Source organism: Eurosta solidaginis, chromosome 2 (assembly GCF_040869045.1).
Source record: "Eurosta solidaginis isolate ZX-2024a chromosome 2, ASM4086904v1, whole genome shotgun sequence".
In the NCBI taxonomy this organism is placed as follows: Eukaryota; Metazoa; Arthropoda; class Insecta; order Diptera; family Tephritidae; genus Eurosta; species Eurosta solidaginis.
The window spans coordinates 64066735-64094491 of NC_090320.1; the positions used below are offsets into that span (position 1 = coordinate 64066735).

General features: G+C 40.2%; 1 non-coding gene across 1 annotated transcript; it reads right to left on the reverse strand.

Moving 5' to 3' along the window:
- Nucleotides 1-4398: 4398 nt before the first annotated feature.
- Nucleotides 4399-4471, reverse strand: TRNAK-UUU (transfer RNA lysine (anticodon UUU)). The gene has a single exon. It is a non-coding gene; the product is annotated as a tRNA-Lys (tRNA).
- Between the last annotated feature and the right edge of the window lie 23286 nt (nucleotides 4472-27757).

Below are 27757 nucleotides of genomic sequence, written 5' to 3' on the forward strand. Positions count from 1 at the left end.
CTTAACGAGGTAGGTGTCACACCGATTTTACAAAGTTTTTTCCAAAGTTATATTTTGCGTCAATAAACCAATCCAATTACCATGTTTCATCCCTTTTTTTTATTTGGTATAGAATTATGGCATTTTTTTCATTTTTCGTAATTTTCGATATCGATAAAGTGAGCGTGGTTATGGTCGGATTTCGGCCATTTTTTATAACAAGATAAAGTGAGTTCAGATAAGTACGTGGACTAAGTTTAGTAAAGATATATCGGTTTTTGCTCAAGTTATTGTGTTAACGGCCGAGCGGAAGGCCAGACGGTGGACTGTGTATAAAAACTGGGCCTGGCTTCCACCGATTTCGCCCATTTTCACAGAGAACAGATACCGTCATAGAATCTATGCCCCTACCAAATTTAAGAAGGATTGGTAAATTTTTGTTCGACTTTTGTTCGGCATTAAAAGTATTCTAGACAAACTAAATGAAAATGGGCGGAGCCACGCCCATTTTGAAATTTTCTTTTATTTTTGTATTTTGTTGCATCATATCATTACTGGAGTTGAATTTTGACTTAATTTGCTAATATACAGTAAAGATATTAAATTTTTTGTTAAAATTTGAATTAAAAAAAATTTTTTTTAAAAAGTGGGCGTGTTCTTCATCTAATTTTGCTAATTTTTATTTAGCACATATATAGCAATATTAGTAACGTTCCTGCCAAATTTCATGATAATATCTTCAACGACTGCCAAAGTACAGCTTGCAAAACTTTTAAATTACCTTCTTGTAAAATTGGGCGGTGCCACGCCCATTGTCCAAAATCTTACTAATTTTCTATTCTGCGTCAAAACGTCAACCTATCTACCAAGTTTCATCGCTTTATCCGCCTTTGGCAATGAATTATCGCATTTTTTCTGTTTTTCGAAATTTTCGATATCAAAAAAATGGGCGTGGTTATAGTCCGATATCGTTCATTTTAAACGGCGATCTAAGATGAGTTCCCAGGAATCTACATACCAAATTTCATCAAGATACCTCAAAATTTACTCAAGTTATCGTGTTAACGGACAGACGGACGGATGGACGGACGGACGGGCGGACGGACGGACATGGCTCAATCAAATTTTTTTTCGATACTGATGATTTTGATATATGGAAGTCTATATCTATCTCGATTCCTTTATACCTGTACAACCAACCGTTATCCAATCAAAGTTAATATACTCTGTGAGCTCTGCTCAACTGAGTATAAAAATTGGAATTTGTGATCAAGTGTAATTAGCGACAGAGAGACGTATCGAAACTGGCAGTATTCGCCACCGCACATACATGGCGCCTAAGGAACAATAGGTTGCGAAAATATTGCACCACACCTCACTTTATTTGGGATTGTCTTAAATCTCTATGAAATAAAAATACAATTGATCATTTTCTTAAATGTGCATGTTTTGTAATTTTCATATGCACAATACTCAATCTTGGTTATAACCATAATGCAAATCTTCTTCTCCGCCATTGCCGCCATGTAACATAAACTGTGTTTGGCATTCCCTTTTGAAACGGCGATACCATATCTTTAAAAAATAAAAGTCTCAAAACGATAAATTTTGTTTGCACTTTAACTTGTCTATTTCTTTAAATTAGTTGGTCTATCCTTTTGATGTACAACAAGCTTTTCCAGGCAAGTATTGAACTCAACACAAGTCCAAGAACATACAAGACTTGCATCTGCCGTTCATATTCGGTTCAATGTTACGGTTGCTCCCAACTTGACCCCGCCTCAAACATACATTACTTTCTATTCCACTATTGGGTTTTAAGCCATTGCTAGGACAGGCAGCTTGTCCTAGCTGAAAGGACTAAGCCATACTATGCAGCTGACCGGCTTAGCCGCTTGCATGCGTTAATTATACAGAGTCTTTCCCTCACAAAACCGTCATGCAATATAACGGTGGCCTCGTCGCTGCAATGGGCGCTGCTGCTACGAGGTAAATGATAAGCTAAGTGAAGCAAAATGCTGCGACTCCGGCTGTCCATAAGGAGATGAACAGTGCGACGAAGCAACTGTGGAGTCAATAGATGTCCTATGGACAGATATCTGTCTATACAATGGTGTTAAATATATTTATTTATTTATTTATTTAATAGTCTACAAATTGAGCAATTTAAGCAGACTAAATAGCAAATATCAGTACATTTACGAATAGTATGTCTTATACAAAACGAATGTGCAGTGTTAAGTAAACGATCTTAAGAGTTATAGTTACATATTTGATATTAAGAGGTGACATGTATAATTATATGCGCGATAATTTAAATAAATAACTTAACTTTACAAGAGGGTATGAGTTTTGTATACGTATGCCCAGTAAGGGGCAGACGAAGGTGCTCAGAAGGGAGCTGACGCGAAATGCTCAGAAAGGAGCTGATTGCCCAGTAGGGGGCTAACGAAAGGTGCTCAGAAGGAAAATGACGCGAACCGCTCAGAAAGAGCTGCTATATTATATATACATAAAATGGAGTAACAGTAAGTTATAGTTAGTTATTTGAAATATGTATACATATATACTAATTTAACTCAAATAAAATACACCTCTTTATTTTGAAAAGCGAGTCCGACGTATCAAAATTACTATAATGCTTGTTAAAATCCAGGCACAAACAACGAAGAGCTTCAAGGGAGTTTTTCCAAACTTTTAAAGGCAGGGCAAGAATCCCATGTAAGGTGAAGTTTGAGGACGTGCCGAACCTGTTGCATAATCAAAACCGTAATATGTCGACACGGGATTGAAAGGTACTACTCATGTATCCTCCTAATAAGCAAAGAGGTGAAGCATAAAGAAGACGAAGCCACAATGCCCGAAATGTTGGAGGGGAACAAACAAATTACTTAGCCATGGTTTGTAGGTTTGTTTTCCCACTTGATTAGTCAGAGTTTAAGAAGCCTACTGTCCTTAAGGGAGTAAGTAAACAAGTTTTGCTTTACTTTATGGAAGTGGCAGTCTAGTTGTATTTAAATCGTTTAAATATTGAAAGTAAAATATAAATACCCCATAAAAAAATCTAAATTTTCCAAAACAATTTTTGTTGTTTTATCGGCCTACCGATTTTCCAAAACATAAGTTTGTTAAATTGGCAATGCTTTTTTTAGAATGAGACAAATTATTTTTCTGACAACTAGCACAGTTAATGGCAAATACGTCACAGTGTTTTTTTTTTTTTGTATCATGGGGACCAATTCGTGTTCTGTGAAGTGGATAAAATGAAAAAAAAACTCATACAAAAATTTTTTCAACTGTATGAAAATTCGTTTTCATTTTAGCACTTGACAGAACGTGAATTGGGGGCTGATTCTGGACAAGCAAGGTTTTAGCCTGCCGCACTATCCAGAACTAAGTTGGACCAGAACGACTCAAGTTTCCATGGGAGATCTGCTTTCCTGCAAGGATTGAATAATGTATATACCGACTGAGTGTGGATGTTGCTTAGGCCTTCATTATGCCTATCTTGATCAGACGCCTGAGTTAGCCGGATCTATTTGTAGTACTACCGGAGATGTTTCTATATCGTTCTGGGAGGCGGTAATATATCAAGCAGTTGTTTGCTGGGATGTCCCAGTTTGTGACATCTCAGCAAAAAATGTCTGTTCAGCATTTCAGTGTGCTCCCTCCTTATTATGAGCTCTTTTGACTGAATTAAATGAAGAAAAATTCCTAGCTCTAAAATAAACTAATAGCGTTTTCTTTTCTGAAATAAATTGTTGCTAAGTAAATGGTAACGCTTTAATAGTGTTACTCCTACCCCAGAAAATTGTCAACATTTATAGTGCATACAAAGAACATTTCATTTCACCATATTCACTCATATCATAAATCACACAAGAAGATTGCGCATTGCGCATGAAAACATTAGATCATCTCTTTTTTATGGGCAATTCTTACGTCATTTTCCTTTAGCTCTTGTTTTTTCGCTCTTTCTTTCATTCGCTCAAACAGTCAACTGTGACGTAGTTGCGCAGAACGAAGCAATTTTGAACTCGTTAATGCGCAATCTGGGTAGGTGATTTATGCACTCATATTAACAGAGTATATGTGGAACTCAAGAGCGAATTGAGAGTTTCACAGAGTTGCACTGCCACACCGCCATTTTATACAGGGTAAAAGTGTAACGCTTTTGCGTTGCGAGCAGGCAACAATTTTCACAAAAGAACGAAATAACCCGTAAAGCCGTTGCCTGTTTTTTAGAATAGAACAAGAACCCTTGCGCGGCGCACAAAAAGCGTAACACTATAGAAAACGCTATAACATCAACAAATATGTAAGCGAAATAAAAAAAACAAAATAACACTAAAAGAAATAAAACTAAAACAATAAATTGAGTCAAATTTAATTAAAAAGGCTATTTAAAAAAATTCGTACCGCCCGAGCAGGGACTTGAACCCTGGACCCTTGGATTAAAAGTCCAATGCTCTACCGACTGAGCTACCCGGGCCTGTGTACATTTAATGCTTAGTACATTTGGTATGCGTTTTACTAATTGCAAAAGAGTAATATACATGCGTTTTAAACATTAAATAAAATTAGATGACTTCATTTAAGGGCTATTTTGTATGCTCTAAGGTTGGCACGTAAATATATATATATAAAGTACATTATTCCCTGCTTAACGCTTTGATCGCGTATTCTATAATCATTGCTAAGCCGCACATGATATAGCAAAATCTGCGGCTAATTTTAAAATTATAGTGAATGATTCCACATTCCAGCTGAAAATATGGTTGGTGTCATGTGGCAACACCCTTCAAGAAGGACATACATACACATAGATGCACTGGGATTGTCGGGGTTGTTGCTGGATAAGTAAGAGTTTGACCTATTTCAGTATCTAGGTTGAAGTTGAGCTAGAGTTACGCACGTATCCATGGGGAGTTCCCTTTCCTCAAGAGAGTTCAGGGTATTTAACTTTGAGAACAGGTTTCACCGGGCAGTTGTTGGCATAATATTCCTACTACTTTTTGGGAATGTCTCTGATTGCGTTTTGTGCTGTTTTCTTTATACTTCTTTTTAAGTGCCGGATTTCTACATAGTGCTTACGGAGATGACTTCTTAAATTCTTGGGAGGAGACGTATCTTCAATCAGATGTATTTTGGAATGCTGACCTCACTGTTTAGATGATGTTCTGGAGGCATAAGGAGACTTCCCTGCAGGTTCTTCCAGTCTGTTTCTTTCAAGCTTGGCGACCATAATGGAGACACGTTGCATACAAGCGGAGGGCCAACTGCTTTATTAGTGGTTATGAGGTTTGAGGATTTTGTTTTCTTATAAATTTTATGTAAATAAAAAGTAAGGTGGTGTCAAATTTGGTTTGGAAACCAACCGGTGTGTGCGTTGTGCCGTCTTCAGTGTCAAACTTGACAAGGGAAAAAAGAGAGTCGTTTCAATATACATCAATTATCCACCACCACGCTTCCCAAGGCAGTCGGTTCTATGTACCGGAGCGACTCGGGATTTTTTCCGACCAAGGACTGTCATTTCAGTGTGACCCCATTTAATTTGTTTCGTCCCTCCCACAAATTGTCATCCTCCCAGCAGCTCCTTGCAGCAGGACTGCTCCATACTCTCTTACTCCGGGAAGGCATCGAATCCAATCCGGGTCCGTCTCCTCACCCCGGTCCTGAGAAATGGTTTTGCTGCATCTGCCGGAAAAGAATCTTTTTAGGACGGTCATACTCTGTTCAGTGTGTCTCGTGCAAGGGATGGTTGCATCGGACAGGTTGTTCTGGGCTTGATCCCAAAACCCGACGTCCACGTAACTTTTATAAATCGTTTGTGGCTCCTTGCTGTTCACGCCCAAGGGCGTCCCGTAGTCTACGCCTAAACGCCCCCCCCCTCCCCACTACCTTCCAGCAGCCCCGCTGCTCAGCAAGCCACAACAAGCACCCGCTGCTGCTCGCGACCCACGGCGCCAACAACTCAAACAGCTGATACCACTCATAACTACTACCTTCGTAGTAGAGTTGGTAGCAATGCTGAGCATCAGACCCTGCCCCCGTCTTCTCCCCCCTCTTTTCCGGCAGCAATAGTGCAGGTCAGGGAAACAGACTCTTAGTCCCTACCTCCGTTTGCACTGTCTGCCAGCACAGAATATATAGGTTTGCGACATCCGCCCAATGCAGCTCCTGCCTTGGGTGGTGCCACTTTCCTAGATGTTCTGGTCTCCGCGACGGCAACCCCCCGACGGGTTTCATCGCGCCATGTTGCCAGGTCGCAAACCCAAATCATCCGGGTACCCCAATGGTTGCCCAAGGACGCCCAGTCGCAGGGCCACAACAGCAATTGCGTCCTGGCCTTCCACAACCCAGGCGTAGTCACCCGTCACTTACCCCCAGAGTGGCGGCGTCTCCCCTTATGCACTTCAGAATTCTGCAGTTAAACTGTAATGGACTAACTGGGAAGATTACGGAGATAGTCGATTTCATGAAGCGGCACAACATCCGCATTGCTGCGATTCAAGAGACTAAACTCACAGCAAGATCTGCATTGCAGACCTCCTCTGGGTATAATGTCCACAGGAAAGACCGCGACAGCGGAAATGGAGGCGGCCTCGCGTTTATCATACAGCACTCTGTGCAATATTATATATTTGATCCTGGCATCGACCGCAGGGACAATGTCTTAGAACGTCAAGGCCTATCTGTCCGGTCAGGCGATGCAAATCTAGAAATCGTCAACATCTACATCCCTCCTGCCACCTGTAATACCAGGGCCTTACTCACTGGTTATGGCGGCCACCGTGGTGTGATGGTAGCGTGCTCCGCCTATCACACCGTATGCCCTGGGTTCAACTCCCGGGCAAAGCAACATCAAAATTTTAGAAATAAGATTTTTCAATTAGAAGAAAATTTTTCCAAGCGGGGTCGCCCCTCGGCAGTGTCTGGCAAGCGCTCCGATTGTATTTCTGCCATGAAAAGCTCTCAGTGAAAACTCATCTGCTTTGCAGATGCCGTTCGGAGTCGGCATAAAACATGTAGGTCCCGTCCGGCCAATTTGTAGAGAAAAATCAAGAGGAGCACGACGCAAATTGGAAGAGAAGCTCGGCCTTAGATCTCTTCGGAGGTTATCGCGCCTTACATTTATTTTTTTTTTTTTTTACTCACTGGCAACAATCGCATTATCTTAGGCGATTTCAATGCCCATCATGATCTATGGCATTCAAACTTGCGGGCGGACAGTAGGGGTGAGATGTTGGCGGATCAAATAGAAGAATCGACGTTCTGCACAATAAACGGAGACGCCCCCACACGTATGGTAGGAAGCTGTCACAGCTCGCCAGATATCTCAATCGTGAGCGCAGAACTCGTAAACTGCGTCAACTGGCAGCCGATGGTAACATTGGCATCCGACCACCTGCCCATACTTATTTCGCTCGAGCGTACCGTTGACTTCATGGTCACTGAAAAACGCACTTTCATAAACTTCAAAAAAGGAAAGTGGGACGAATATAAATCCTTTACAGACAACCGCTTTGCTGCCCTCCCTATCCCGACTGATGCCCGCCAAGGGGAGCGTGCCTTCCATAAGGTCATTGAATCCGCCTCGGCACGTTTCATTCCCGCCGGGAGAATTCCCGAAATCCGGCCCCACTTCCCGGCAGAGGCCGCAAACTTATCGAGAGAACGTGACCTTATAAGACAGCTTGATCTAGGCGACCCCCAAATAAGGGATATAAACCAACGCATCAGATTGCTTGCAGATGAACACAAGCGGGCGAAATGAGAGGAGCACCTAAGAGGTTGTAACCTCTCTACCGGTATGGGTAAACTTTGGTCCACCGTAAAGTCCCTATCGAATCCGACTAAGCACAAAGACAGAGTTTCCATCGCCTTTGGCGACAAAGTGCTGTCGGATGCGAAAAAATGCGCGAGCGCTTTCTGCCCACAATATATAATGCATCCTTCGGTCGACAAAGATAGACGGAGAGCCAATAGACGCGCACATAAACACAAATTCAGCGCGTCACCAATCACCATCACCGCTAAAAAGGTTGAGGACGCCATTGGTCGCGCTAAACCATCCAAAGCAGTGGGCCAGACGGCGTAGCCATGCCGATGCTTAAAAGCCTAGGGAAAGAGGGTTTCAAATATTTAGCGCATGTCTTCAACCTATCTCTTTCCACCTTTGTCATACCCGAGAAATGGAAAATGGCCAAGGTGGTCCCGCTACTAAAGTCTGGGAAACCAGCTAACATAGGTGAGTCGTATCGTCCAAATCTCTCCTATCGCCAGTAACAAAGACGCTTGAAGCCATTTTGCTCCCTTATTTCCAAACCAATTTGCAGCTAGCCTCTCATCAGCATTGCTTCAGAAAACTCCATAGCACTACCACCGCGCTAAATGCCATTAGCACCCAGATAAATTCCGGTTTAAATCAATATCCCCACCATAGAACAGTACTCGTAGCGCTAGACCTATCAAAAGCTTTTGATACGGTCAACCATGGCTCGTTACTGCAAGACCTGGAAGGGTCTACCCTTCCCCCATGTCTTAAAAGGTGGACCGCAAATTATCTGGGTGGTCGGCAGGCATCGGTGCAATTTAGAAACGAAACATCAAAACCAAGGAGAATTAAACAAGGGGTGCCACAGGGTGGTGTCCTATCCCCACTTTTGTTTAATTTCTACATATCTAAGCTACCCTCACCTCCGGAAGGAGTCACAATCGTTTCCTACGCCGATGACTGCACAATAATGGCCACAGGCCCAGGCCCAAAGGTCGATGCGCTATGCAATAAAATAAACGGCTACCTCCCTGATCTCTCCAGTTTTTTCGCCTCGCGAAACCTGGAATTATCACCGACTATATCTTCCGCGACCTTATTTACAACATGGACGTCCCAAATGTCGACCACTTTGAACATCCACGTCGATGGCACTAAGCTACCGACTGTCCTACACCCCAAAATCTTGGGTGTGACGTTTGATCAGGATCTATATTTTGGTGAGCGCGGAGCCGCAATTGTTCCGAGAATTCAGAGCCGTAACAAAATCCTCAAATCCCTCGCTGGCAGTACCTGGGGAAAAGATAAAGAAACGCTCATGACTACATACAAAGCAATTAGCCAGCCGATTACGTGCTACGCGTCGCCCATATGGTCGCCAAGCCTAAAAATTACCCACTGGAAGAAACTACAGGCCTGCCAAAATACTGCTCTCAGAATCGCCACGGGCTGTCTTCTTATGTCCCCAGAACACCATCTGCATAATGAGGCGACAATACTCCCCATCAGGGAGAGAAATGAGATGCTGACCAAACAGTTCCTGTTGAATACCCAGAAACCTGGGCATCCCAACAGACATCTGATTGATGAACCAGCACCGCCTAGGGGCTTAAGGAGTCATCTCCGTAAGCATTTTGAGGAAATACGGCACCTGAGAACCCAGCCGTATGAAGTGAAAAAACACAAGCAGGTCCTTGGTGAACTCCATAAACAGGCGTCGGACCTTTATGCCGGGAATTTCCCGGTGAGTCCAGTACTTAAAGAAAATTATCCAAAACTCGCGGAAGAGGAACGCATACTCCCCAGGGAAACGCGTGTCACTCTTGATCAACTTCGTTCTGGATACTGTAACAGGTTAAACTCTTACCTATCCAGAATCAACCCCGACATACAAAATGTATGCCCCGCTTGCAATGTGTCCCCACATGACACCAACCATCTCTTTAATTGTAATGTGGAACCAACGCCTCTAACACCCCTTTCCTTATGGTCCACCCCTGTTAAAACGGCAATTTTCCTTGGACTCCCGTTATTGATGACAATTTGTGATCGGTCGCGGCTATTACCCTGCAAAAATCGTTGGATCATGTGGTCCACTGGAGTACTTACCATTATACTCCACTGTAATGCAGCAATGGACCAACTCATGTTTCTACCCGAGCATATTGTAAGCCGATCATTGCTCGTTTTTAACGATTGTAATCACTACACGATGTTGATTGGACTGTGGGTACTCCATGGATTACTCTGATGTAATGCGGAGCTGGAGTATATGGTCCAGTCCTAGGACATCGCAATGTTAATTGGACCATATTTTTTGTATGAATTGTGGTTAATTTTGGAGCACTCGGTTGGTCCATAACGAGTACTCCATACATGCATGCATGGAGTACTCGCGATTTTTGCAGGGTAGGTGTGGCGAGCATTGCTACAACAACAACAAAAACATCCACCATGTAGAAAATTCAGCAAAAAAATTTTATGTCAGGCAACCGTAATGCCTGAGTCTCACATAAACTAAATGTGTTCCTTCTTTTACCAGAAGTGTGTTCGACGCCGAGCTCAAAAACCTTCTCAAGAACCAGGATATATGTTATAAAGAAACTACGACCTCTTTGAAAATACTAGAAATTTTTTAGGACCCAACCTAATAGCTACTTCTATTGGTGAAAATTTTGATTGGATATGATTTTTGACACTTTGCAGTGATACGCTTGGTGCACAACTTTCCTGCTTTGTTGGTTATGGGAAGCTCTTGTCTTTTCTACTAGTTCATTCGCCTTTCCGTCATCATCGATGCCCATATGACCGGGATTCTATAATGTTTGTAAGCTTCTTCCTGTTAACTGACGTTGATTATTCGCCCAAGGGAGGTTTCACTATACATCTTTAGTTTCGTAGCTTTTTTAAATGTTCCCAGAATTTTTTCCATCAAGCCAACAAAGCAAGCATACTCTTGAGTTAAGGCCTCAATTTGTTTTAACTGAGATTTAGAGAAGGCAAAAGTTGCACAAGGTCGACCAAGCGGGAAAGGCGTAGACCCAATCGCAGGGCTGTAAAGTGTCGAAAATCATGTGTAGGTCATACAAGCTTAGACAAACAAAGTTACTTCTATCATTAAAAAGAAGAGACTGTAGACTCCTGACGGATATTCTGACTGGATACTGCCTTCTAGCGTCATATGCTCTTAAACGCGTGATGATTTCGTATATTTCCTGCCCGAACGTAGGTAAATCTTTTAAGATTCCACAAAGAAAACTTAACATTGTTCGCTAACACACATTTAGAAACATGTGGCTACTTATGTATTTGTTTTTTTTTTTTCAGATTATTCTCAGGCAAAAATTGCACTTCCTCCCTCATGTTTACTTACACGCCTTTTAGCACACAACAAAAAGCAAATTCAGTAGTTGAAATAAATCATATCCAACCACCCTACCTGCTATGGCGGCAGCTACAAAGTAACACGATCAAAGAAACTACGGCATAAAATAGAATTGTTGACTCACACTTCCGAAGAAATATTTTCTATATACACCCTGCAAAAATTGTTGGATCATGTGGTCCACTGGAGTACTTACCATTGTACTCCAGTGTAATGCAGCAATGGACCAACTCATGTTTCTACACGAACGCATTGTAAGCCGATCATTGCTCGTTTTTAACGATTGTAATCACTACACAATCTTTGTTGGACTGCATGCATGCATGGAGTACTCGCTATTTTTGCAGGGCATATGTATGCAAGTATGTAATTGCAGGTCAAAGCAACATAACATCTAATGTTAGAACTTCCATACAAATCAGAGGTGATATCATCCATACATCGCCAGCACAGTCGTCGAATGACAGAAATACATATAAACAATAAAAGACACATTGTATTATTTTTTAGGTTTCGGATTAGGCTTAAGAATGTACATATCGCTCATTTACTTCAATATTGTCATAACTCAAAAAACATGACTTTTGAGTTAATAACATATAAACGTAGCCAATATTATGATCTATGACGTATAAAAAAATCTTTGTGATCAGTTAAAAATTTACCACGTGCTATAAAAATGAAAATATGCCTTTATATGGGCAACATATGGCAGTTGAAGTCCTTGAATGGCTCTTCTGGAAAATTGTGTTTTTTGAATTATGACACTAATGAAATAAACGAGCGATATGTATGTACATACCTCTTTCTCTTAGGCTCAGGCTTAGTTAAATTAAGGCGGATAGATGCTACCCAGATTTCACCTACTCTTACTCACAACAATGTATGAAACCCTCATCATCGGTCTCATCAACTTGTAACACATTGCTAATTTATTATGGCTGCAATGTCATTATGCGTTTAAATTCTAAGTTGACCTCGACTTCGTTGCTCTTTTGTGCTGAGTTTTTGCTTAGTCGGTATGCATTCATCAAACCATAGGATTTCGCAAGAAAATTCATAAATTCAGCACATACATATATTGTTTTGCGCATTCACATACCTAAACATATTTGACATTGCAGTTGTCATTTTTGCGAGGAAGTGCAGAGGAGCAATACCTACTAATATCCCAATGGGCGGCACGATCAAAGGTTTGCCAAAAGGTCGGTATCTCCATTTCGGCTTCACTGTGTTCTTTCGTATCTTTTATTAACATTTTTAAACGTACCTTTTTCATTCTTTTTTGCTTAATTATTATTATCCTTTTGCTGTAGTCGTCACTGTTGTATATCTTTCTTTTGCTCACGTTTGCTTATTTCAAATTTTTTCTAGGAAGTTAAAGTGTAACAAATTTATTATATTCGGTTTAGTCTTGTCGCTGTTTATTTCTTATGTACCTACATTGATATGTTTGCATGCACGAGTATTAAGGACAGAAGTTAAATGATTGGCCTTTTACTTAACTTGGGTCGTGAGAATACCGTTTATTTTGTGATTACCTTTGTGACATTTCTTTTTGTTTGATTCCTATGTGTTTTGTTTATTATATTTGCTTTCGCTAGAATTGCGAAAATATTCCAACAATGCATTTCGAATGAGATTTTGCATTTTTAGAAAGTTGCTTTGATCTTCCGCATATACATATCTTTGCAGTAAATTCTAAATATAATATACCTTAAAAACATTTTGTTTTTGGTTTTATTGGTCTGTAAATAATTAATTATTATATTAATTTGTTGTCTTCAAGACCAACTTTATTATTTTTGTAAAATGCATATTTTATAAGTTATATTATATTATATAATTATACATAGAAACCGAGTAAATCAGAAAAAAACAAAGTTCATAGACCGTATAGCCGACTATTTCAAAACCCATGACGGTTTATCATCAGCGATCCACACATTGAAGGCTTGATGTTTTAACGCATCAGGCCATCAATGCACTTTGCATGTTTTTATTTATAACTCGTTTTCTACTCTTTGTTGTTTATATTCTTACCACCGTCAATTGAGTGCACCAATTAGGTGCTATTGTCTCTTTAGAAGAGGATTTTTGTTGCAGCCCATATGGTTTTCCTTCAAGCTCTTGCTTTGGTAGGATTCCAGGGTACTTTTTCCGTAGACTGACAGTATATACAGTAGACGCTCACAAATTGGAACCACTTTGTTTTTAGGGTGATTCTAATTTCTAAAAAATTGCAATTCCTGGAAGTTTTTTAATTTGTATAGAACCTTAAAAATTAAGACAATTTGCATTAAAAAACTACAATGAAATTTTGTCTTATTCAATTTTATTCATAAAAACGAGAAAACATAAAATAAAAATCCAGTACAATACATATCATATGTTTTTTTATTAAATATACATATATGCATATATACGCTAAATCAAAAAAAGATCAAAAAACAAAATCTCCAAATACAATAAATATATTTTTTTATTAAAAATACATAAAGATCTGTAGAAATACATTAAAAAGACAAAAATTAATAAAAAACTTCATAACTAATATTCAGTGATTGCAATGATTTTTTGTTAGCCTCATGATAAGTATTAGAAACAGCGTTTAATATTGATGATTTATTCGATTTGATATAGCTGATTGCAGATGGCTAGGGCTAACCGCTTCCTTTGAACACCTTTGTCAAAATCGTCCAAGATCTGAATTTTGGTTTTCAAGCACAAATTATTTTTCTTATGTTTATTTGGCGTTTCAGCGAATTACTTTTACTTAAAAAGAAATGCCAAAACACGTGCACGGGTATCGAATTCCACACAAAAACTGTACAGAACAGCGACGAAAATCCAATGACTACCGGGTGGCCACCGTGGTGTGATGGTAGCGTGCTCCGCCTATCACACCGTAAGCCCTGGGTTCAACTCCCGGGCAAAGCAACATCAAAATTTTAGAAATAAGATTTTTCAATTAGAAGAAAATTTTTCTAAGCGGGGTCGCCCCTCGGCAGTGTCTGGCAAGCGCTCCGATTGTATTTCTGCCATGAAAAGCTCTCAGTGAAAACTCATCTGCCTTGCAGATGCCGTTCGGAGTCGGCATAAAACATGTAGGTCCCGTCCGGCCAATTTGTAGGGAAAAATCAAGAGGAGCACGATGCAAATTGGAAGAGAAGCTCGGCCTTAGATCTCTTCGGAGGTTATCGCGCCTTACATTTATTTTTTTATTTACCGAGCGTAATATGAATAAATTAGGGATCCCCCTTTTTATGTCTATTTTGCAACAAAAAAAAAAAAAAAAAAACAAAAACGCTCAGAAATTACAATTTTCGGTTCTAATTTCAGATTGGGTAATGTATTGAAAAAGTTGATTCTAATTTCTGGACATTCTAATTACTGAAGGTTCAAATTCGTAAGCGACTACTGTAATGTTATGTTTTTGGATTTATTGGTCTGTAAATAATTAATTATCATTTTAATTTGTTGTCGTCAAGACCAACTTTATTATTTTTGTAAAATGTATATTTTACAAATTATATTATATTAAATAATTATACATAGAAAACGAGTAAATTAGAAAAAACAAAGTTCATAGACTGTATAGCCGACTATTTCAAGCCCTCAATGTGTGGATCGCTGATGACAAACCGTCATGGGTTTTGAAATAGTCGGCTATACGGTCTATGAACTTTGTTTTTTTCTAATTTACTCGTTTTCTATGTATAATTGAGGGGATGTGTGGAATAATGGTATAAGTCGAGTTACACCGTTTTTCCACAAATCAACTAAATAAAAAGAGCACGATTACATACACATACCATATTAATCTTAGAAAATAATAGTGATATTTAAACAAAGATATTAACTTCATTTATGGAAAAACGGTATAACTCTCTAATAAAATTTTGCAGTAGTGAAGCACCGAAATGGTATGAAAATATATTCAATGTCGTAGACCAGAAAGCTCTGAAAAATAAAAGAATTGAAGTGTTAAAAATAGAAAAAAGTTTAAACTAAAAGTAGTAAAAAAAATATTGCTATAAATAACAAAAAGAAATAACAAATAGTCATAAGCATTTCTAGCTGGCGAAAATCCTTGGGCTGAACCCTCCCAGATGGTGCCGGCTGGTAATAGCACAACAGTTTCCTCTTCCAGGGGAGTGCTAGCTAAGTTTGGGAATCATTTCCATTTGTGCCCCAGCTCCTTGATAGCTCAGGCATATGGGAGTGGTTTTTAAACGTGGCCTCAGGGTGGTAACGGGACCACGCCCAGTTGAAAAGGTGGCCCACCCCTAATCCAGGGTGTTAGGCGTTTCCGTGCACATTGGATTGTTTGCAGTCAGGGGTATCCGACTGTATTTTTACGGAGCCTCCCGAATACCGGTCCACCTCCGGGAGTAACGGCGACTTGCTTCGGCATGGCGCTCTACCGCAGTCGACCGCATTGTTCCCCTTTCCCTTTTTTTCAGGCTGCCGAACGACCTCATCTTAGTAGGCAGGCGACGAACCATGAGCATGAACAGCCAAAAAAACCAACCCTCGGACCCCTGCACGGGTAAAGATGCCGCCCTAGGACTAGACGTTAAAAAAGTAACCAATTCGTCGGCAACCGCACAGACGGCGCCGACCAGGCCTCCACGGTCTCAAAATACTTCTCGGCCACCTGTGCAAGCTAGTTGAAGGACTAAACCCCTTGAGGGCAAGTCCAATCCCGCGGCAGCCGGCAAAGCTAGCCCCAAAGAGGGAAAGCAGCGTCCGACTGAGCAAGCACAGGAGGCCCGTCCCATGTCCGTACCGGGCACTTCTCGCCAGCACGGTGGAAACAGCACTAAGTCCTAAACGGACAAAAGTACTGCCTCTACCGCTGCAAAGCTATCGGGAAAGCCGGCTTAACCACTTGAGGGTTCCAAGGCAAATAAGCGAATCCCGATTTCGGTCCGCAACCAGCGGAACATCCGCAACGCCGCCAAAATCGTTGAGAGATTTGGCAATTCTCCCAGCGACAAGTTGACGGCAGAGCAAAAAGTTCTCTGGCCTGGGCCAGGAAGATTATTGCTGCCAAGAAGAGCAGCAATAACAACCCCATCCCCTAAGGTATTGCGACTACCTCTTCTGCCACCAAAAAATCTTCTGACCCGAAGATGCAGGCCTTTGAAAAACAAAGTTCTATAGGAAATGCCTCGATCGTTCCCAAAAGGCACAAGCCTTCGGCCACTACTCCCCAGGCTCTGAACAAAACCATCAGCGCGGCGGCTAAGGCCAACTTTACGCTGGCGGTTTTGAACCGCGGTCACCCCGATGGGAACATGACCCCGGATAACTGGATGGATATCCTTAACGGCCTTCTCAAGATCTTTAAGGACATCGTGGCCAAGCATCCGGGCCGGCTCCCACTATTCGTGATGCCGGCTGTTACCAGGGCAGGGTCAAGCTAGTTTCCTGCGCCGATGAGCGCTCGTGCAAGCTCTACAAACTCGCCAAAGCTTCGCTAGGACAGCTGTGGCCTGGGACCAGCTTGGATGCGGTCGGTTTGGAAGAAATTCCAAATAGACCGAGAGCTTGGGCCTAGGTCCCAGACGGTATAGTGGATCCTGGCGAGATTTTAGAAACCATCGCAGAATCAAATATCGGGTTACCTTCGAGTGATTGGAGGGTAGTCCGGGTCGGCGAGACAAGGGCGAAGCAGCGTTATGTTAGTTTTATCATAAACGATGCCGAGAGCGATACACTCTCGGTATATGAGTTTGCGGGCCAGTTGCTTACTGGCATGGACGAGCAGTTTCTGCTGGAACCCGACCCGTCGGATGCCGAATTCGACGATACTATCGTAGAGGAGGCATCCGATGTTGCGCATCAGCGGAGGATGGACGTCGATGCTGAAGCCGACCTTTAACGGGCGCGCAGGTACTTCAAATAAACCTGCACCACTCTAAGGTAGCCTCGGCTGCCCTAATCTAATAACGCCTCAGCACAACAGATGAGGATGTCGTTCTAGTCCAGGAGCCTTGGGTCGTTGGCAGCAATGTCTGTGGGCTCTATTCTAAGGACTAACAGCTGGTGACACCGCCCGTGACAGGTAGAATCAGATCTTGTATTCTAATAAAGAAAACTCTAGTATTTATTCTGTTATCTCTTTTTAGCGACGAGGACTTTACCTGCATTGGCCTCGAGCTACATGACCGAACGCTCCGGCTGATGTCTGTCTATCTGGCGCACGATCGCCCAACTTCCGTGCAGGACCGGCTCTGCAAAGCGGTACGGGAGGCCCTCAGTAAAGGGTTCCCGATATTAATCGGAGCCGATGCCAATGCACATCACACCACTTGGGCTCTACCGACATTAACACTAGGGGTGAGTCTCTTTTTGATCCTATTATTAACAACAATCTAAGTATATGCAACTCTGGAGTCAAACCAACTTTTATCACCTCAAATAGAAAGGAGGTTCTAGATATTACTCTAGTTTCAGGGCCATTCTCTGACCTTGTCAAAAATTGGAGAGTTTCCAACGGAAACTCCTAATTTGATCACATGTATATCACTTTTACTATGCTTTTGCGTACACCGCCTAGGGTGGCTATCAGGAATAGGAGACGTACGGACTGGAACCTTTATAAAAAAGTCCTATCCACTACTCTCCTACGAAATGTTTCTCACGGTAGTTCGAGCCTACCGCTAAGAACTGATGAAGCGCCTCCTTTAGACAAAACATTTGCTTTTCTCGGTGAGCTAGACTCATTGTCCAAAATAGAAGAAGCAGTAGATCTTATCACCAAATCTTGTAACGCTGCCTTCACAGCAGCCTGCCCGGAGATTAAAGTAAGGGGCAAAAAGAAACCCTATTGGTGGAACCAAGAAATCTCCGAGCAGAGGAAAAACAGCAGAAAACTGTTTAACGAGGCAAAGCGCAATGGAATCTGGTCCCATTATAAGGACGCCTTAAAATCTTTCAAGAAGGCCAAAAGGGACTCCTGGAAGAAATTTACCAATGACATCGAAGAAGTCTCAGAGGCCAATCGCCTACGAAACGTCCTCCAAAAACCCCATACCTCCCAGCTGCATTCGCACAGCGAACGTAGAATGGGCCACTTGTAGTACGGAAATTCTAGATACCCTGGTCAGCACTCACTTTCCAGGCTGCACTTCTCAACCATACCTCTTAAACACGCAATCTAACCCAGGGCCGTTTCGACCCCTGGACCACAAAGTTAGCGAGAAAGGAGTTATATGGGCAATCAAGTCCTTTAAACCCTTCAAGTCTCCCGGAATGGATGGAATATTTCCAGCTGAGTTGCAAGCTGCAAGCGATCTTATAAGCCCGCTGCTAGCTAAAATCTACAGGGCTTGCCTCATCCTGGTCTATATCCCCACAGAATGTATCAAGGCAAAGGTAGTCTTCATACCCAAAGGAGGCAGGATATCGGGCAACAGTCCAAAGGATTTCAGACCAATAAGTCTGACCTCCTTCCTAAATGTTCTAGAACGATTGCTGGACGCCTATATTAGACGATCGGCAAATAAGGCACTAATCTCCAACAACCAACACGCCTACTCTAAGGGCAAATCCGCAGAGACAGCTCTACATGCTATCACTACTAAGATAGAGAAGGGTCTTGCCTTTAAAGAATTTACGCTGGGTATCTTTCTCGACAGTGGTCACAAAATCTCTACGTTCACTAGGGGTGGTAGAGCCTCTTGTGAAATTTGTCGAGCTCCTTCTAAACAAGAGAAGCATCATCTCTGAGCTGGGCAGCTCATCGTTAATAACGTATACCAACAGAGGAACCACCCAGGGGGGCGTTCTTTCTCCTCTACTATGGAAACTGACGGTGAACGCTCTGTTATCTATACTACAGCCCACCGGATGCCAAGTCATTGCATATGCCGACGACATAGCCTTGACAGTTACCAGCAAATACCTACCTTCCCTCAGTATCTGAACTGCAACAAATGGGTTGACGATTTTAAGCTCTTAGAGAACTTTTTCGCTTCGCAGCAACCGGTCTCTTTTTGTGTTTTGTGTGATTTAAACGCGCGCGTAGGTGAACATCAATTGTTTGACAAAAACTTACTCTCTGGTCATGCGGGGGTACAGGTAAGCAGAAAATCTAAGGATGTAGTGCTAGTTGCTAAAGGCAAAAAGCTACTAAATTTTGTCTAGGATGTGGGCGGAGTTATACTAAACGGTAGGTTACCCGGTGATATGAGTGGCGAATTTACGTTTTGCAGTGCTATAGGGTGTTCTGTTATAGACTACGTTATATCTTCGTTTGAGCTTCTGCCAGCCGTTAAGAGCCTTTCAGTTAGCAAAAAAGAATATTCTGATCATATGCCGCTTTGCGTAATTTTGGAGGTTTCAGATAAAAACGCTAAGGACACCTCAAGGATCTGCCCACCCAAGTTAGTGTGGAAGCCGAAGCACATGCAAAGGTATGTCAATCTTATTAGCTCAATGCCCAGCAGCAGTTTTGACATTACAGATGTTAGCATTGATGTTATGGTGTCTTCCTTACAAAATAAAATAAAATCTGCTGCCCCGGACAGTCCTGGAAAATCAAAATACGTCCCAGAAAATAGTTGGTTTGACAACCAGTGCTTTAAAGCCCGTAGAAAAATGTTAGTACACCTAGACGAGTGGAGGAGTGGCTTGGAAACAGCTCGTATATCGTATGTCGCATTACGTTCAAGTTACTACAAGCTTTGCTCTGAGAAAAAACTGGAATATGAAGGAAAGGATATTGACCTCTTAAGTACTGTGAGAAGAACAAGGGACTGGTGGCGGCTTGCTAACTCTTTGAAAAGTCAATCCCATAGGGTGTCGTGTAGTCTGTCGTTGTCAGATTTCTACAACCACTTCAAGTTATTGTTATCTAGTACAGTAGAAGCACCTTGCATGCATTGGACGTTAGCTTCAGTGATAGACCCTTTTCTCGATTCTGCTTTTGAGCTCCGCGAGTTACAGCTTGTATTGAAAATTCTAAAAGAAACAGATTCCGCAATGTTTCGGCAGCGCAATTGTTATCGCCCTCTTCAAAAAAGGCGACCCTGTCCTTCCTTCCAACTACAAGGGACTATCAGTGCTTGACACCATATATAAGATTTTCGCTGCTTTGCTTCTGAGTCGCATTAACGCTTGGCTCGAATGCAATAATGTTATTACCGAGTTTCAGGCGGGCTTCCGCAAAAACTATTCAACAATTGACAATATGTTCAACCTGACCAGTATTGTACACTTGAACTTTAGTGCGAAAAAGAAAACTTTCGCTTTCTTTGTCGATTTTTCATGTGCTTTCGACACAGTTCCAAGGAATTTGCTTTTCTACAAGCTTGCCCAGCTCGGTCTATCTAGTCACGTTATTGAGGTACTTCGCTTAATTTATGAAGATACAACTAGTCAGGTTTGGATGGATGGAGCGCTTGCGGAACCATTTTCTGTTAAACAGGGTGTACGGCAAGGATGCATGCTAAGTCCAGCTCTGTTCTCTTTATATATAAATGACTGGCTGTTCAAACATGGAGGCGAACAGTTGGTATAAGATAAAGAAGCAAAAAAAAGTGGATTTTGTGGTAAATAAGGACGAGACGAAGTACTCGTGGCCTTTGTAGCCACGTTACTATTGAAGGATTTCGTCTATTTGGAAAGCAGCGTTCAAAGCAAAAACAATGTCGGCCTAGAAATAAACCCAGAATTACTCTTGCCAACAAGTGCTTCTTTCTCGACGAACAAAACTCTCGCTGCACAAGTCACTAATCATACCTGTCCTGATGGATCGTGTCCTCAGAATCATGGAAGAGAAGATGAGATGGCTTTTTGAGTAATCGAAAGGAAAATTCTCCGGAAGATTTATAGTCCTGTCCGTTATGTCGACAGCGAGTATCGAAGGAGGTATAATGATAAGCTATATGAGCTTTTGGCAGATATGACGACAGTGCAGCTAGGTCATTTTATACGGATGGACGAATATGCTCCGGCTGAAGCAATCAGCTTTTCATACGTATGCAATGAAAGCTTCAACCAAAAGATATTAGGTACTAATATTATTTAGTTTTTAACTCGACCCAAAGAAATGTAGTAGGAGGTAAGAGCGGAGCAAAATACCCCGTTTGGAATAAAGTCTGAACACTGCGTCAGCAATGAAACATGTTGTCAAAAGCGTGACGTCACGCCGAGAAAATTTATTACACAGCTAACTATGATTTTTTTGCTCTGTCTCATTTTTTATTGCGGGATCTCCCTCTGTAGATGTTTTTAAAAGTAGCTTAAAGTAAACTTGCTTTGTAAAATGGTATATAAGCGTTTTCAGTATTAATAATTTTTTAATCTCTTTCGGAAAACGTTTTATAAGCGTTGGGGGCGAAAGTTTATAAAAAATTGTTTTCTGCCAATGTGTTGGTTTCATTTTGAGTTTGCCATCTCCTTTTGACAATCCCTTCGGCCATGCAATGAAATAAATAAAATCAGCTGATGAGATGAGCCAACCATATAATTGAACCATGCAAAAAACACTAAAAAAATATTTGTCAATATGTTTAACCTTTAACATTTTCAAATTACTTTCAAACTATTTTCAACAAGTAAGGAAAATTAAGTTCGGGTGTAACCGAACATTACATACTCAGCTGAGAGCTTTTGAGACAAAATAGGGGAAAATCACCATATAGGAAAATTAACCTAGGGTAACCCTGGAATGTGTATGTATGACATGTGTATCAAATGGAAGGTATTAAAAGGTATTTTAAAAGGGAGTTGGCCATAATTCTATAGATGGACGCCATTTAGGGATATCGCCATAAAGGCGGACCAGGGGTGACTAGAATATGTTTGTACGATATGGGTATCAAATGAAAGGTGTTAATGAGTATTTTAAAAGGAAGTGGGCCTTAGTTCTATAGGTGGACGCCTTTTCGAGATATCGCCAAAAAGGTGGACCAGGGGTGACTCTAGAATGTGTTTGTACGATATGGGTATCAAATGGAAGGTGTTAATGGGTATTTTAAAAGGGAGTGGGCCTTAGTTCTATAGGTGGACGCCTTTTCGAGATACCGCCATAAAGATGGACCAGGGGTGACTCTAGAATGTGTTTGTACGATATGGGAATCAAATGAAAGGTGTTAATGAGTATTTTAAAAGGAAGTGGGCTTTAGTTCTATAGGTGGACGCCTTTTCGAGATATCGCCATAAAGGTAGACCAGGGGTGACCCTAGAATTTGTTTGTACGATAAGGATATCAAATAATAGGTATTAAGGAGTATTTTAAAAGGGAGTGGGCCTTAGTTCACTAGGTGGATGCCTTTTCGAGATATCGCCAAAAAGTGGACCAGGGGTGACTCTAGAATGCGTTTGTACGATATGGGTATCAAACTAAAGGTATTAATGAAGGTTTTGAAAGAGAGTGACCCTTAGTTGTATATGTGAAGGCGTCAATAAACTAATCCAATCAACATACTTCATCCCTTTTTTCGTATTTGGTATAGAATTATGATATTTTTTTCATTTTTCGAAATTTTCGATATCGAAAAAGTGGGCGTGGTCATAGGTGGATTTCGCCCATTTTTAGCACCAATATAAAGTGAGTTCAGATAAGTACGTGAACTAAGTTTAGTAAAGATATATCGATTTTTGCTCAAGTTATCATGTTAGCGGCCGAGCGGAAGGTCAGACGATTGATGTGTATAAAAGGGCGTGGCTTCAAACGATTTCGCCCATTTTCACAGAAAACTGTTATCGTCATAGAAGCTTTGCCCTAACCAAAGTTCATAAGGATTGGTAAATTTTTGTTCGACTTATGGCATTAAAAGTATTCTAGTCAAATTAAATGAAAAAGGGCGGAGCCACTCCCATTTTGAAATTTTCTTTTATTTTTGTATTTTATTGCACTATATCATAACTGAAGTTGAATGTTGATATGATTTACTTATATACTTTAAAGATGTTGAATTTTTTCTTAAAATTTGACTTTTCAAATTTTTTTTTTAAAAAGTGGGCGTGCTCTTCATCCGATTGGCCAATTTTTATTAAGCACACATATAGTAATAGGAGTAATATTCCTGCCAAATTTCATTATGATATATTCAACGACTGCCAAATTACAGCTTTCAAAACTTTGAAATTATCTTCTTTTAAGAGTGGGCGGTGCCACGCCCATTGTCAAAAATTTTACTAGTTTCATAAGTTCGAACCACCTACCAAGTTTCATCGCTTAATCCGACTTTGGTAATGAATTATCGCCCTTTTCGATTTTCGAAATGTTCGATATCGAAAAAGTGGGCGTGGTTATAGTCCGATATCGTTCATTTTAAATAGCGATCTGAGATGAGTGCCCAGGAACCTACATACCAAATTTCATCAAGATATCTCAAAATGTATGGACGGACGGACGGACGGACATGGCTCAATAAATTTTTTTTTCGATACTGATGATTTTGATATATAGAAGTCTATATCTATCTCGATTCCTTTATACCTGTACAACCAACCGTTATCCAATCAAAGTTAATATACTCTGTGAGCTCTGCTCAATAAAAACGTTTGCAATGTCCAAGAACTCGTGAGAATTGCAGCTATACTTCCTTTAATGAATGTATTAAATTTGGAATTTATGTTTGTATATACATACATATATAATATTTAAACTATTAATTAGAAAAAAACAATGGTTTAAAAAAAGCCTGAGAAAACTATTTATAAAAAGCTCTTTTATAAGTTTACATTTAACATCATTTCAGCAACGAGCCGAGCCGTTTCGATTATTTCACGCTTACTTAAAAACAATTTGTAAACAAAAAATCAACGTTTTTTAAGCTTAGTGTTTATTTCAGAAAACTTCTTATAAATTTACATTAAGTTTACTTTACTTGTTGGGTAGTTTCGGATGACTTAAAAAAAATGTTCATTGGGCAAAATCAGAGCTTCTTAAACCCAATACACTAATACCACTTTTGTTTTTGTTTTGCCCTGAAGAATAGGCACAGGTACAAATTCACACTTTGAATATAAAAAAAATTTTCACAGCAATCCCATATGCCCTCACATATAAATTCGTTTCATATGAAAGTGCCTGAATTTCATATGAAAGGGCAAAGAAAAAGCACTTCCATATGAAACCAAGGCACTTCGGTATGATATTCAAATTTACACCAACAAATCGACAACAAATTGACAAAATGACAAAAAATTGTAACTTAAATTTTTTCATTGAGGGGACAATTAAAATTCTTTGAACATTTAAAAAAATGTTTTTTTCAATTTGAAAAAAGTTTCAGTATACATATAATTTTGTATATGTATTGTGATTTGCACTACAATATAATAATTTTTGAACAGCCCTTGGCAAGGCCAATCAATACAAGGTGATAGCAAAGCGAATTCCACCAATTCGCCGTGCAGAAGGATGTCAAGTCAAAAGAAAATTTTCATTGATTTCGACTAACTCACATATTGCTGTAAAAAGCGTTTTATTTAAAATAAGGAAGAAGAAGCAATCAGTAGTTGGGATGAAAACACCTGGTACTAAATGCGCCCATGGCCATGTGCAAAATTATTTTGAGTGGCGTTTTTTCATATTTATTGAAATTTCAGTGATTTTTTTGAAACTCGAAAATCAAATAATAATTATTTTCGTTGTCTAGAATAAATAATTTCTCAATTCTACGCTATATGATCTACATATGTAGTGCAAGTATTCCTAAATTGAATGACAAAAACGAATCGAAAGCTATCGTAATGAATAATAGTGGGCTTGGGCTTATGATTAACAATTATTTTAAAACTTAATATATCACCTAACTGCTTTAGCATTGAACAAAATGAAACTTAATACAACAACACTTAATATTTCTCACCGCTCTTCAAAGCCACACTATAACGGAACTACAAACTACTGGATTTATTCCGATTAAAAGAAAGCGGAAATGCTTTCGCCATTTGGCAAATTTGTTTTGCGGTCAGTTTCGTTGCCTTAACACCAGCTGCCGTTATTCAACTTTTATACAGAACGCCATTCCCACAAACCAACAATTTTGCCGTAAGCTTTACAAGACCTTCCCCCAATGCAAAGTGCGGGTTTGTATGTCTGTATTCTTATTTAGTGCGCGCCACAAAAGTGTCAGAAGCTAGTAACTATGTGTATACATGGCACATATATAAGTACTTATGTATGTATATAAACATGTGTATACAATATTTGAAGTGTTAAGTCTTCCTCTTCATCCTTGCATGTCCACAAGGCTCTCAATTTCACTCGCCTTTTTTCTGACGATTCAACTATGAATTTCCTTTTGCTATTTTCTCTTTGTAACTACCTAAGTACAGAGTGCTGCGGGGCGCAAATTGTTGGCTACTTGTACAGATTACGGTTGAAGTTGACATTTTGGGGGCTTCCATAGTGTCGTGTTTGCGGATTAAATGGTCTTTTGATTTGTCTGACATTGTGGCATCCACATTCGCCCTGTTGCCTCGTTTCGTGTGGCTCTTCCTGCTCGCTGTCCGTTACGGATCTTTAGTTGCCCGGTATGTTATTTCGTTTCACACTTGTAAAGTTTTTATGTGCGCTCTCGTGTTGGCAGCTTGTTTTCTGGCCGATTTCACAGAGACTATACAAAATGCCGCCTCTTTGCGCAATTATCACGAGTCGGTACATGTTTAGACTTTAGTTACGCACCTATATACATTCTAATGTATATGCATGTATGTGGTACCTTTATGTATATGTACTCTTAGTGCATTTCTATGTCTTTTTTATTTTGTGTCCGCTTCACACTTTACGAGCTTAAGCCCATTTTAACGTGTTCATACATTTGTAGCAGAATTTGTGTTTTGGCTTTTAGCTCGTGGCCTTCTTCGTCTTGTTATTGGGTGACTTAATCTGTGGGTGAGTCACTATGAGCATTGGCTTTTGTCTTCCTGTTATTTGCTTTTTGTTCATGTTTTTCAATGATTCACTTGTGTTTAATTCTAAATTGGATTTTATGCCAATCCTAATTGACAATTAACATAGTCGGGTTCATTCTTTGAGATACTTAAGCATTCATATAAGTATCTACAACAAAAAAGAACAGAAGCAACTAATTGTCACATTCCCATGTTTTTATATTCAGAAGCATTGAAAAGTTTCCTTTAGCCAGTCGGGTATTAAGATAATTGTCAGGCATCTAAGTACAAGAAGCGTTCACAGAGCGGCGAAAGGCGCATGATTTAGTCTAGGGCCTGATAATGAAAGATAATATGGAAGAGCGAAGAGTGCCCTGATGCGCTTCTTGAAACACATTTCCTTTCGGGAGATGATGTGGGTACTGCTGAATATGGTGACTCATGCCAACATCGAATAGGCGAGATGGTATATTGTATTTCCTTTGATAAATTTTATAGGAAAATTGGGATTCCTTTCTTTTTATAGAGTTGGGTGCAATTGTTATCACCTCGTGTTGCATTTTTCTCCACTTTAATTTTTCTCACATAAATTTCATTTTGAAGAGCACCAAAATATCTTTTGTGCTAGTCCCAATTACTGAAGTCAATAAAATAAAATTACCTTTTGCGTATAAAAAAATTTCACAAAGTAAACGTTTTACCCTCCCTTTCTTCCGAATTTTGGTACATTTCAAGGAGGTGGAAAGAATTTTCCTACAGTAGGTACTTACATAAATAAAAGACGAGCAAACCAAAAATCACTTCTCACTTTCAATAGCCGACCACATAAAGGTGTACATCGAAGAGGGAAAGAAGAACGGGAAGTTGGTAGTTTTTTTTTATTAAAAAGGTAGCAAAGGTTTCGAATTTTAAGAGTGTCATTGAGAATTAAATTTTTTCGACTTACAAAGCGAACGCAACATTAATTGCGGTTTATTTTTTATTTCATTCATTAAAATTTCCATGCACTTCATGTTACTTATTTAGGCATCATGAAAGGAATGGAGTTGTTATTGTTTAATTTTTCAAAACTCAACAATCAGCTGTTAATGGCTCTTAACAAGGGTGTACTTGCCTAACACATGTATGCAAAAGAACGTTGTTCTAAGGAAAAGTTGCGCATGCGCTGATGACACGGCATCATAAAACACAAGCAAACATCATGAAGTGAAATTTACCTAAATGCACATAAAAGGCGTCACCAATTTAAGTGGCAATTGTTGTCAACGTCGTCATGGCGTGTCAACATCAACGTTAGCGATCATCAGCCTAGGCACTTGGAATAATTTGTGTGGATTTACGCAATTCATGGATTACGAAAAAGTATAATGAAAAGAAAACCAAAAAGAAATACAAAAGTATCTGGTAACCATTGTAAAAAAAAAGCAAAAAAAGATTTTAGACCTTATATTTGACATATGCATGTATGTGCTAACACTTTTATTCTTTCAACGACTTCACCGCTAGAGAGAGCGAAACCAGAAGTGATAGAAAAATATAACGGAAAGTCGAAAAGCTGACCTGAACGAAAATTATATCACTAAGTTTTGAAAAATCTACCTCCTTTCGCTCCTTTCGCTTCCATCTATTTCTTTCCCTTATTCCTTCATTATATTACTACGCTATTTCTAGCTCTTCCTTTTCCTACTTCTTAGTCTCTTGATTCTTTGATTCCCTCTTCTTCTCCGTCCACTCTCCCACTCTGACTGAAT